The sequence below is a fragment of the Eretmochelys imbricata genome, chromosome 9, assembly GCF_965152235.1.
Source record: "Eretmochelys imbricata isolate rEreImb1 chromosome 9, rEreImb1.hap1, whole genome shotgun sequence".
NCBI classification, from domain to species: Eukaryota; Metazoa; Chordata; order Testudines; family Cheloniidae; genus Eretmochelys; species Eretmochelys imbricata.
Window position 1 is genome coordinate 4,687,123 of NC_135580.1, and position 12,022 is coordinate 4,699,144.

Genomic DNA, 12,022 nt, shown 5'->3' on the forward strand with positions numbered 1-12,022 from the left:
GGCATTTGCCATTACTTCAGGATGCTTGTGTACACTGTGCTACCAGATGCAAAATCCGCAGTGAGCTGAGAAGTGTATTAATACACTAAGAAGGTACATCAAGATGTCTGAAAACTAAATGGGGTGGGTAGGAATAAAACTAGTTTATTTTTCCATTAAGGCAATTTAATATTCTCCGGGTGGAATTACAACTGCTCGTCCTTGGGAATTAAATTGAATTAGCAAAATGTTTTTGTTCATCAGCAGAATATACAACAGAAAATGGAATGTGTCACTTTTTCTTTACGTCTTCTGCAGGACAACGCGCCTTTCTATTCATGGGGTGAGATAAAGTCCATCCGCCAGCCATGAAACCCTTCTGAATCAGCAAGACTGTTGATGACTGTAGCTAACTTCACAGGAGCAAGGAATACAATCTTTTCCTTTGCATTAATAAAAATTCCATTAGGGCTCATTATTGATAATAATGGCCACTGTTAAAGTTTCCCATTTCCTTACCCATTCCCCCCACTAACTTAAAATATGCTCCAGCCTCATCACAAATTGATGTTTAATTAGCCATTAAGTTGAGTTAATGTTCCCTGCACATTATGTTGCCTGCAGAATAACTGGGAACTAAAACTAGATATTGGCTATTTCAGCATCCACCTCTGACGGGAACCGCAACCAAACAGTAACCAATTACCTCCAATATATATAGTCACAAAATGCTATAAATATAGTACAGTAGAACCTCAGAGTTCAGAGCACCAGAGTTACGAACTGACCAGTCAACCATACACCTCATTTGGAACCGGAAGCATGCTAGCAGGCAGCAGCAGAGCCCAAAAAAACCAAAACAAAACAAAAAAGGCGCAAATACACAGTACTGTGTTAAACATAAGCTATTAAAAAACGAAGGGAAAGCAGCTTTTCAATTTTGCATAGTAAAGTTTCGAAGCTGTATTAAGTCACTGTTCAGTTGCAAACTTTTGAAAGAACCACCAGCACGTTTTGTCCAGAGCTACGAACTGGTAAGGGTCCAGATAAGAAACTCGTATACAGTATAGCTGACTAACAAGACTTATTGTAAAAGTCCCTCCAAACAAAATTCTATCAGCAGAGAGGTCACAGTAATTTTTTATCTGGCCAATCACTTAAATTATACAACCGGAGATAAGGAGTGCAGGAGACATGCAGAATGGGGGTGGGGCGCTATCTCCTGGAAAGCAGTGACTATGAAAAGGATTTAGGGGTCATAGTGGACAAGCAATTCAACTTGAGCTCCCAGTGTGATCCTGTGTCAAAAAAGAGCTAATGCTACCCTTAGATGTATAAACAAGGTACTAGATCACAGGAGCAGGGAGTTGATTGATCTCTATATCCAGCATTGGCAGGACTGACACTAGAATACTGCCGACAGTTCTAGCGTCCACCTTTTAAAAAGGATGCTGGAAATTTGGACGGGACAGAAAAAGCCACAAAAATGATTTCACAGCTGGATAAAATGCCTGGCAATGAAAGACTTAAAGAGCTCAATCAGTTCAGCTTCCCAAAAAGAAGACTGGGAGGTGATTTAATGACTGTGTCCAAGTACCCTCATGGGGAGAAAAGACCAGGTACCAGCATAGCAGTTTTCAAACTTTTCGAGCTGAACCCCATCTTTGAGTTACAATTTTTGGTTGCACCCCCAACCCAGACAAACATAGACACACGCAAGGCTGGGTGGCCTGCTGAGGTGAGTCGGGGGTGGAGGTGGTTCTCCCTCCCTGAGCCCCACTGTGCGGGGCCACCGTCACTGCTCCCTCCCCCCCCTCCAAAATTCTTCAGCGCCCCCGTAGGGGGGCAGACCCCGCAGTTGGAAAACCTCTGTACTAAAGATATTTTTAATCTAGCAGAGAAAGGCAAGAACGAATGGCTGGAAGCCGGAGCCAGACAAATTCAAATTAAAAATCTGGCACAAATTGTTAACAGCAAGGGTGATGAACCACTGGAACAAACTACCATTCTCCACCTCTTGATGTCTTCAGATTAAGCCTGGAGGCTTTCTGGAAGAGATGCTTTAGTGAAACAAGTTATTGGGCTCAATACAGGGGTTACTGGGTGAAATTTAATGGCTCGTGAAACAGGATCTAACACTGGGGTTCTCAACCTTTTCCTTTCTGAGGCCCCCCCAACAGGCTATAAAAATCTCCACGGCCCCTGCTTTTCTGCATATAAAAGCCAGGGCCAACATTAGGGGGTAGCAAGCAACACAACTGCCCAGGGTCCCACGCCACAGGGGCTCCCACGAAGCTAAGTTGCTCAGGCTTCAGCTTCAGCCCCAAGTGATGGGGCTCAGGGCCCCGGGCTTTGGCCCGATGCAGTGGGGCTTCGGCTTTCTGCCCTGGGCCCCAGCAAGTCTAATGCCAGTCCTGCTTGGCAGCCCCATGAAACCTGCTTGCAGCCCCCCAGGAGGCCCCGGACACCTGGTTGAGAACCACTGATCCAATGAGCCCTTCTGGCTGTAAACTCTATGAATCTATGAAAGTTAGAAACAAAGGCTTGATGGCATTTGTAAGGGCTTGTCTACAAACCAGTTTTTGCACTACCTTAACTGTATAGGTGTGGAAACCAAATGTATGAGAATAACCAGTATAAACACCTTTATACCAGTATAACTGTGTCCGCACAAGGGGATGTTCCACTTTCACTGTATCTGTATAAAACACAGCCAACATAGTTAAATTGATACAAAAACTATGTGTAGACCTGGCCTAAGTGAACAAAGACAAGGAATACGCTAATATAGAAAAAAACATGGTATGAAATAAAAAAACACATAGAGACAGACAGCATATTGGTCACCCTCTTGGACAATTAGCAGCCAGTTAATTAAGCACGTGCTTAATTACAGCCATATTTAGTCTTCAATGAGACTTACGCAGATCCTTAGGGACTTAGCTGAATCGAGGCTTTAGCTCTGAAATCCACCTCTTTTCTGTAACATCATTTTCCAAAGCTGGGGTTGCCCAGATTCTGACTTCTTCCCAGGCCTCCCTTCTCTGCACCATTTAATTTTCTCTGGCCTTCAGTTATTTCTTGCTTCCTCTTTTCTGTCCCATGCTTGTCTGTATGTTGTGACAGTTTAATAAAGAGCTTATTCAAAGGGACACAGTCAAGCAGTTTTGATCAAAGATGGAGGTTTTGTTAAAAAGAACCATTTTACGAAACCAAGTCTGAACGGGATGTTGTAAAAACTGTTTTCGGAACTCAAACCCTACATACAGCAGCTTGGCATCATTGGCCTCAAATCCTGGCAGCACTTCAGCAAGTACTCAACTTTATGCATGTTTTTAAATCCTATTGACCTCACTGTGACTTAAGCACCTACCGAAGTGCTTTCCTGAATGGGTTCCCTGAAAAGCACAGTGTCAAACTGACAAGGAGAAAAGAAAGTGAACTTGACTTTTTTAATTGTCCAAACTGAGTGAAGTGCAGAAACAAAATGAAAAGCATCACTTGGGGAAAGCAAAATAGATCTTTAAAGCTCTTTCAGTTATAATAGCCATGTTTCTTTTGCAGGCTAAGGAATTTTATTTTTTTAAACAAAGTACAGGGTTGAGAGGTTTGTTTAGTTTTTGAGTCTGCAAAACACACTGAGATCAGATAAAAAAAATATTTAACCCTTTATTTCTTTGATGCTTACAGTATTCCAACACTGTAGCTGCATGCTCCACACCAGTTGCTAGGGAAGGATGGAAAGGGTTGGTTGCAATCTCTCTTGGTTTATCCACTTCCTTACAGAACAGAAGCTTGCAAGGACCCAAGAGCATCCCAAAGAGTCTGGACTCAGGCTTCAGGCAAACACATATATAGATCATGTAAAAGTCGATGGTTCAGGCTGTTTCACTTTGAGATTTTGAGACTTCTTGCACCTGAAACTCCATGCAAAGCCAATGGTACCACTGAAAACTTGGCAAGCGCTCCCTGAGAACAGACAGGTGGATATTTTGGGTCTGACCCTGTAAACTGGAATTCTGAATGGGACAACACATCCGGACAGGGTGCTCCTTCTTGCTTCTCACAAACAGAGCTAGCTCTGGCCTGGTGGCTAAAATTTCAGCACTCCACACCCACTCTCCAACCGGCTACTTCCTTAGCGTATAGCACAATAGCTATTGCACCTGTCTGGTATCTCCCCGGAAAAGGGTTATAGGTCATCCCCTGGGGACAGGACTCTCCCACGCGGCAGGCTGAGGAGAAAGTGCATTTGCTGGTTCCAGATAACTAGGTACCTCTTCACAGACTGCTGCCATTTTGATCCTCACAGGGAAGCAAAGCTCCTTCTCACGCACCAGACAGAGAATGGCTGGAGAGCAGAGGCAGGCTGCAGCAGCTATGGGTATGCCGCCACCTTACAAGAGTGATGTGGCATCTCCTAAAAATTTCCCCAACACACACACCCCCTTTCTTTTGGGTGGAGAATGGCACTCCCAGAAATGTGAAAATAAGGTTGAACATTTTGCCCTTTAACTAAAACTTGAAAATTTTTCAAAAGAAAATGTTTGATGCAAATGAAAACTTTAGTTTTGTCAGAATTTTTCCTGGAAGGAAAAAAATTCTTTCCCAAAAAGGTCCAAGAGGTGTCCCAACTGAGCCTACTCTACAGTACAGAAAATTGCTGACTCGTGAAGAATGGGAGTTGCTTTAGAGACGTGTGCTCCATCCCCTTCTCCTAGTTTTCTTTGTCAACTCTACCTTCCTGTGCCCCATACATCCTGGAGGATCGGAGCTGAAGCATTTATGCCCAAGGGGGTTGAGGTTTTGAAAAAGGGAGAAGGATGTGTTTTGGATGAACAACCATTTTCACTCTACAAACTCTGGCTAGTTGTGTTGTGGTTTAAACCTTAACAGACCTAAGGTTAATGAGAACAACCTGTATGAGAAAGAGAGCATCAACACGGATCAATAAATAACCAGCACAATCCATACACTCTCTGTATAATGCTGCTAACAAATATGGCTTAGATGTTCAAGATGCATAGAACTCCCCACACCTGGGTCCATCCCTAGACAGCTTGTGGGGATATATTTAGGTGCTGAATAATTGCAGATAAAACAATCTACCTGGTTATTTGTCAGTGGGAATTCATGTCCATAACTAGCTTTCACAATTATTCCCCTAGGATGGGTACTTACCTAAACTAGACATCAAGGAAATGTCCCTAACTTATGTTTCTGCTTACAGTCAACATTCCCATAGGAACCAATAGGGATTCCCCTAGGTAAGGACAATGCTAGCTCTGTGTATGTCTCTAAAAGGCCACTCACCACTCTGGCAGCATTATCTTACACTGAATGGGGCTGGGTGCCTTCAGACCTCCCCTCAACAGGAAAGTGGAGGGTGGTTTGGTCCCAATCACACATGAGCAGGCCACAATTCTAAGGGGAAAAGCAGAAGCGTATCGCAAGATCAGAGCAAGGTGCATTGGCAGAGCTGCGCACAGACAGCCCAGCGTTGGAACGGCAGGGGAGCTGCGGGTTAGGATCAAGAGACATTAGCAAAGTTGTAATGGGGGGTGGTGCAGGGGTAGAACCAGGGCTGGAACAGAATGCGGGGCGGTGAGGATTGCAGGGCACCGGCAATCTGTGTGGGGGAAGCTTACAGAGAACCTGCCTACACTAAACCTCATTTTCTTGAGCGTAGTTTGTAGTTTAGGTTGCTACAGCACTGCACAAACCTCTCTCTTTTACCCCTCCTATATATATATATTTTAAAATGGTGATATAACCTTTTCCCAGTCAGACTCATTCCTACCCGCTCCCCTGTGCATTAGAGATTACCAGCTTGCTGCATTTTCATCAGCAAAACAAAAACAGAGAAATACTATGATGGGAAATGGCTCTGCTAAGATGGAAGTTAATAGCAGTACGACTTTTAAAATTCCGCACATCCCACTCTCCTAGGAAGAATCCCTTCCAACCTCAGTCCAAAACGACATTTTCCCAGTGGTAATTTCACAAGCACTCAGGATTGCTCAGTCACTGTGCTACATGTTCTTTGCAAAGGCAACATTTTCCGACAACAAAACTGCCAGTTGTGGAGAGCAGAGCACAAAGCTTTGTTTTTCTTCATGTGATGGGAACTAAGAGGGAGAGAAAGGAATGTTGCTTTAGCTCTGGGAGTTTGGGGCATTGGGTGTTTCCTGGCATGCAGCACGGTTACCACTGCCCCAGTGCAAAACGTTCTCCCGCAAAAGGGCTGAAATTTATTTTTTTTTAAAAAAAGTTAGTCTACTTTGCACGGGGCTACTTGATGTAAAACTTAAACCAGACAACAGACCAGCCTCCAGAATTAGTGCCTCACTATTCCACTGTGCACTGTACTGATTCATTATCACAGAATACAGCCAGGCTTAAAGCATCAAATAGAAACACTGGTCCCTCTCTCTCTAAATTCTCTCTTTCTGTAACACTCCACCTCCCCCGGCTTTATTGAAAGGTTTCATCCTTTTAAACTTCATCTTCACACAGGAAGCCAGGTCAACATCTTAGGCAGGGCACTGTAATTTGCTTCAGCTGATCTTTTAGAAATACCCTTCTGTACTGTGGCCAGTGGACCATTCAGTTGAGTCTCGGATGCTGCTTTGGCGTTCCCTAGTGCAATGTGGACTTTACAGCCTGGAACACTAGCGCAGCTGCTTCTGCAGAGATCCTTTGCGGAAGAACCAGTCTGTTAATTCACAGCTGTGAATGGCACTTCAAATTGGGATCAGGAGAATGTTATTTTACTCCGATCTCATTTGCTCCCTTTCCTGGGTGGGAGCATCAATGGCAGAATGGCCACTTCTTCAAAACTCCTTTTCCTCTGTCTAAATATTCCAAGCCTGGACCTCATAACTCTCCTACTCCCTTATGCCCTCTGTCAGCCAAAGTTGGGTCTACACTAGGTGTTACATTCTGTGCCTCAGAACAGCACCCCGGAACCCCCATATTCACCACTGTCATACAATCATGATAGGTTTTGTACAAAGTAGGCCTTGTGAGGTATCATTTTAAAAGTCTTGATCTGTTGAACATGAATACCCTGTTGGATTGTACTGTCACAACTCTGCTGTCATTGTATGTGAAGTTTTGAAGTTTTGCTCTGTGTGTGTTACTGAAATATGTTGTGGGGTTGGGAACACCCACAACCAGCCTTTCAGATACAACAGTGGAGCAGCCAGACACACTGATGGCCCACTGAAGGGATTCCACACTCCCAAGGACTATCCCAGGATCTGTATACAATGGAGACTTCTCAGAGGGAGCGCGTAGACAATGGAGGCTGCTTGACTCACGTCATAGCAAAGGTTCTTTCCAGCAAGCTGGAAGAAACTATAAAAGAGGGGGAGTGACATCATCACTTGGTCTCACTTTCCCCCCACAACTCAACACCTGGAAACACATCTGGAGGACAAAGACTGACAAGGGGAAGGTGGTCCTGGGCTGGAGACAAGTTCCAGCCTGTGTACTGGAGATCTGTGACCTGCTTGCACTGTCTATCAGGGTGAGACACTGCTTGAGTCAAATTCTGTTTTGTTTATAGAACTTAGACTGCAAGTTTATATTATTTCTCAGGTAACCAACTTTGATCTCTACGCTCACTACTTATTTAAAATTGATCTTTCTGTAGTTAAGAAATCTGTTTCATATTTTACCTAAAATAGGGCGTTTTGGTTGAAGTGCTTGGGAAATCTGCTCAAGTTACAAAGGCCAGTGCACGTCCACTTTCCATTGTAGGAGTGGCAAACTTAATGAATTTACACTGCTCGGGCTTCTGACCAGGGAAGGACGTACAGCCCTGGGGTGCAAGTCCGGGGAGCTGGAGGGGAAATTGGCTGTTGTCTCTCTATTGCTGGTTCACGAGTGGCTGGGAGAAGCATTCATGTAACTCAGTTGAGTGTGTCCCTGTCTGTGTAAGTGAAGTACCTGCCAGAGGTTTGTGGCTTAGCAACAACATCACAGTGTGAGAGGGAGCCCAGGTTGGTGGAACACAGTCCAGGTTTCACCCTGTGAAGACCTGTCACACTAGGAGCCAAACTTTGTCAGCTTTCTGTTTGGTCTTCCTATTATTCTTTATCATCTGTATCATAGTCTCTCTCAGCATGCCCAGCGTCGTCCAACACAGAGGAAGGCACAATCCTCTAGCCAAATAATTCAGTCTATGCAGCACCTTGCACATTTTGGACACTACTATAATAGAAGTAACACAAATAATAAATAAATAACCATCTTAATTTTTAAATGGTTCATTGGCTCTATCTAGGCTTAGAATCATAGAATCCTAGAATATCAGGGTTGGAAGGGACCCCAGGAGGTCATCTAGTCCAACCCCCTGCTCAAAGCAGGACCAACCCCAACTAAATCATCCCAGCCAGGGCTTTGTCAAGCCGGGCCCTAAAAACCTCTAAGGAAGGAATAGATTTTTTTAAAATTGGTAAATATGTGTAAACATTGATTTCATCATAAACACCCAAACTGGTGAAAAAATATTTCCATTGCTTATAATCGAAATCTACAGAACTTGCTTGAGCACCTATTAGAGACTCTTACATAACTGTCTGACACTCCCACAACTTCATGCCACTGAAAATGTAAATCGATAAAATAACTAAAAATGCTTAAAATTATACAGATATTCTCTGTTAAAATTATAAAAAATAAAAAATGAATTCTGCCAAGCCTATTTACAGTTGTGCTTCCCTTATACCCCTTGCCCAGGGCGCTTTATTACGAATATAACATAGCAAGATATTAATATCCAAGCAGAGAGATTAGATGCAAAACTAACTTATGCTATACTATTAAAATGTTTCCGGTTTCAGTAAACTTAGCTGTTTATAATCAACATTGTCGTCTATTCGGAAGAGAATAGGGGCTGAAACTTCATATAAATGAGAAGAGAGGTTTATAGAAGATTTAAAATAGACTGTGGTTTGGCATTGTGAAACAACACATGTGTTTGCTTATAAGATGAACTGCATCAAGGTCTGATTGGAAGAAATACTCAACACAACCTCCCCATTTCCCCCACCCCCACTTCTATTACTGGACTTATTGATCATGCTACTCACGTGATGGGAGAAAAAAAGCAGGGATAAAATGTGTGTCTATTCCCCAGCTATATGTATATTTCCAGTCTATATTATATACCCACATATCATATATTCTCATGCATGCTTTATAAACACTCATGCTTTATGTGTATTTAAACACACACACACACATACAAAGTATATATGAGCATTTAGACACCTGGCATTTATTTCTTTTGATTTTAACAAAGAACACAGCAGAACCCTGTTTCAGCAAAATGTTTTAGGGACATTAACAGCATTCGGATAAAATAAGGTCTAAGACGATTTAAGTTAGAGGGTACATAGTTCAATTTCACATATAAGGAAGTTTCTTATCACAGGGATTTGGGAACATGGGGCTCTAGAAGCCGATGAAACCTGCAGAAGGATGCCCTCGGATTGAAGCAAACGTGCACTACCTGGAGTGCTATGGACAGAGAATCAGCTAACGCCACCGTTCATTTCCAGCTACAGTGAAGCCTGGCCATTAGCTAATGCCCCAAACTCTTACAGTCATTCCTTGGTATTGCACACCTGAGCCCAACCTGTCCCCCAACTCAGGCCAGCACTAAAGGAAGGCTAAACATATTTTTCCCCCTCCTAGGCCTGCTCTACCTCTCAGACACACTGAAAGGAATGCAATTTACTACTTTTTAAAGGCACACAGCAGCTGTGATTCTCACTAAAGAACAGAGGGGAGCCAGTAGAAGCAGCACCCTCTCCTGGCAAAAATGCGGCTTGTTTCAAAGGTTCGTCTCTATATGCACTAAAAAGAAAAGGAAAAGGCTGTCCTTTTTAGCTGGACGCTAGCTTAGCGGATGAGTCACAGCTGCGAAGAGGCAATGCCACTAACATGCACTGGGAGGAAGCCAGTGAAATGCCTAGCAACCTCTATTTAAAGGGATGAGTCGCTGCTCACAAATTAATCCATTGACACTGGCGGGAGCAAGCCTGTGTTTGCGTCTGTCTCTCTCACTCGCTGGGAGAGGGAGTGCGAGGCAGGGAGGAGAGAGCCAGGCCTCTTCTAAGCAGTTTCCTGGAGGAAGGATGCTTTGGAGCGGCGTGTTTCCCAATTTACAAAATTCCGTAGCAAGCCACCAGAAAAGCAGAATGCCCCTTCTCCTCCCCCAGCCGTGCAGCCTGTCCATCCTCTGCCGATGACAGGTATTCCACAGAGGAATTATAGAATGGCAGGGCAAAGCCTCTTCCCGCACTGAACATCCCAGGATCTACCGTGCGGGTATATTGGCACTGTGGGAGCACTGGCGACTGCTATGGTTAAGGCTGCAGAAGTGTTTCCATTCTAACCTCCATTTTTAGTCACTTCTCGGAACCCCAAAACCCTCTCTTCCCACCCTCTTCGCCCAGCCAGCAAGGAGATGCACAGTACGTCTACACTGCAGTTGGACTGGCTAGCCCAGGCCAGCTGACTTGGGCTTGCGCTAAGGGGCTTTTTAATCATGGGGTAGACATTTGGGCTCAGCTGCAGCCCAAGCTCTGGGACCCTCCCACCTTGCAGGGTCCTAGACTCCAGCCAGTGTGTGAATGTCTACACTGCAATTCAATAGGAGGTCAGACTAGATGATCATAATGGTCCCTTCTGACCTTAATATTTATGAATCTATGAAACTGCCCTTTATCTCAAGTCAGTTCGCATGGGTCAGTCATGGGTTTTTAACTGCAGTGTAAATGTACCCTCACTGGCTCTAGAGATTTTATTACTATTCATAACTTATTAATATTCATTATAGGGAGACAGTATGCTTAAGTGATAGAGCACTGGACTGGGACTCAGGTGATATGGCTCTGCCACTGGCCCTCTAATGATCTTGAACAAGTCACTTCATTACTCTTTAGGCCTCAGTTTCCTCATCTGTAAAATGGGGATAATGACACTCTCCTCCTTTATAAAGTGCTTTGAGATCTGCTAGTGAAAAGTACTATGTAAGACATAGATATTATTACTTGTATGACAGTTGTGCCTAGAGGCCTCAGTGAAGACCAGGTCCATACTGTGCTAGGAGCTGTACACACATGTAGTAAGAGACAATCCCTTCCCCAAAGAGTTTATAACCCAGTCAGGACAAAGGAGCAAGGGAGGGAAACCCTTTGCAGGTCTGCAATTCAGGTAACTTGTCTGCTTGGAGCAGCTCTCATTCTACTCAGACCAAGTTCTCCACTAGCCCCTGCTGTATCTGGAAACCTGTGTGTCTCTCTGACAAACAATGCAACCAACATTTCCAGTGGCACGTCCTGATTTCTGAGCTCCCCACTTCGTTCTCAGCGGTTTGGGGCATGGAGGAGCTAATGGAATGTCTATCAAAATTCTCCCATCCAAAACTGAACGCAATTCAACCTCTTACCTTCTTTACAAAGGTGCCATGGGGACTCTTCAGTAAATCTGTGTGCCCTTTCTAGGGTAACTAAGGCAGAATAGGGACATGCCAGTCTCAAGTGTGCCAGGCAGAATAGGGACATGCCAGTCTCACTTGCCAAGGTTTTCAGCTGAGTCTTTGAAATGCTGGCCAAGGACACCAGGGCTAACCCTTCTTCTTCTAAGAAGAAGAATCATGGGATCTCTACTGCCCAAGCAGAACAGACAGGGCTCATCCAAACCCAGGGACTGAATCATACCCCAGAACAGAGGGCTGAGCTGATTCTTTCAGGATTTGAACATGTCGTTCAAAGAGCTCTAGGCATTTCAAACTGGAGGCAAAGGGGCTCTCAGCTGTCTTCTTGAGTGGTACAACCACCAAGCAGCGGAAAGCCAAGGAGAAGAACAAGATGCCAGCACAGAGCCCTGTGCAGCAGTGAACTCGCCATAACAGGGTTTATACATGAGACATCAGTGATGCAGAACTCGTGCTGCTCCACAGCCCAAGTGTGAATTTCACCCACAGAGTGTGAGTGGCAAAGGTGGGAACAACGTCTAGGTTCCCCAG

At 44.3% G+C, this 12,022-nt stretch overlaps 1 protein-coding gene across 1 annotated transcript in view; it reads right to left on the reverse strand.

Annotated features, from left to right (window-relative positions):
• LPP (LIM domain containing preferred translocation partner in lipoma) overlaps positions 1-12,022 on the reverse strand; it is a 394,796-nt gene that overhangs the window by 193,749 nt on the left and 189,025 nt on the right. The gene's annotated exons all lie outside the window — the stretch shown is intronic.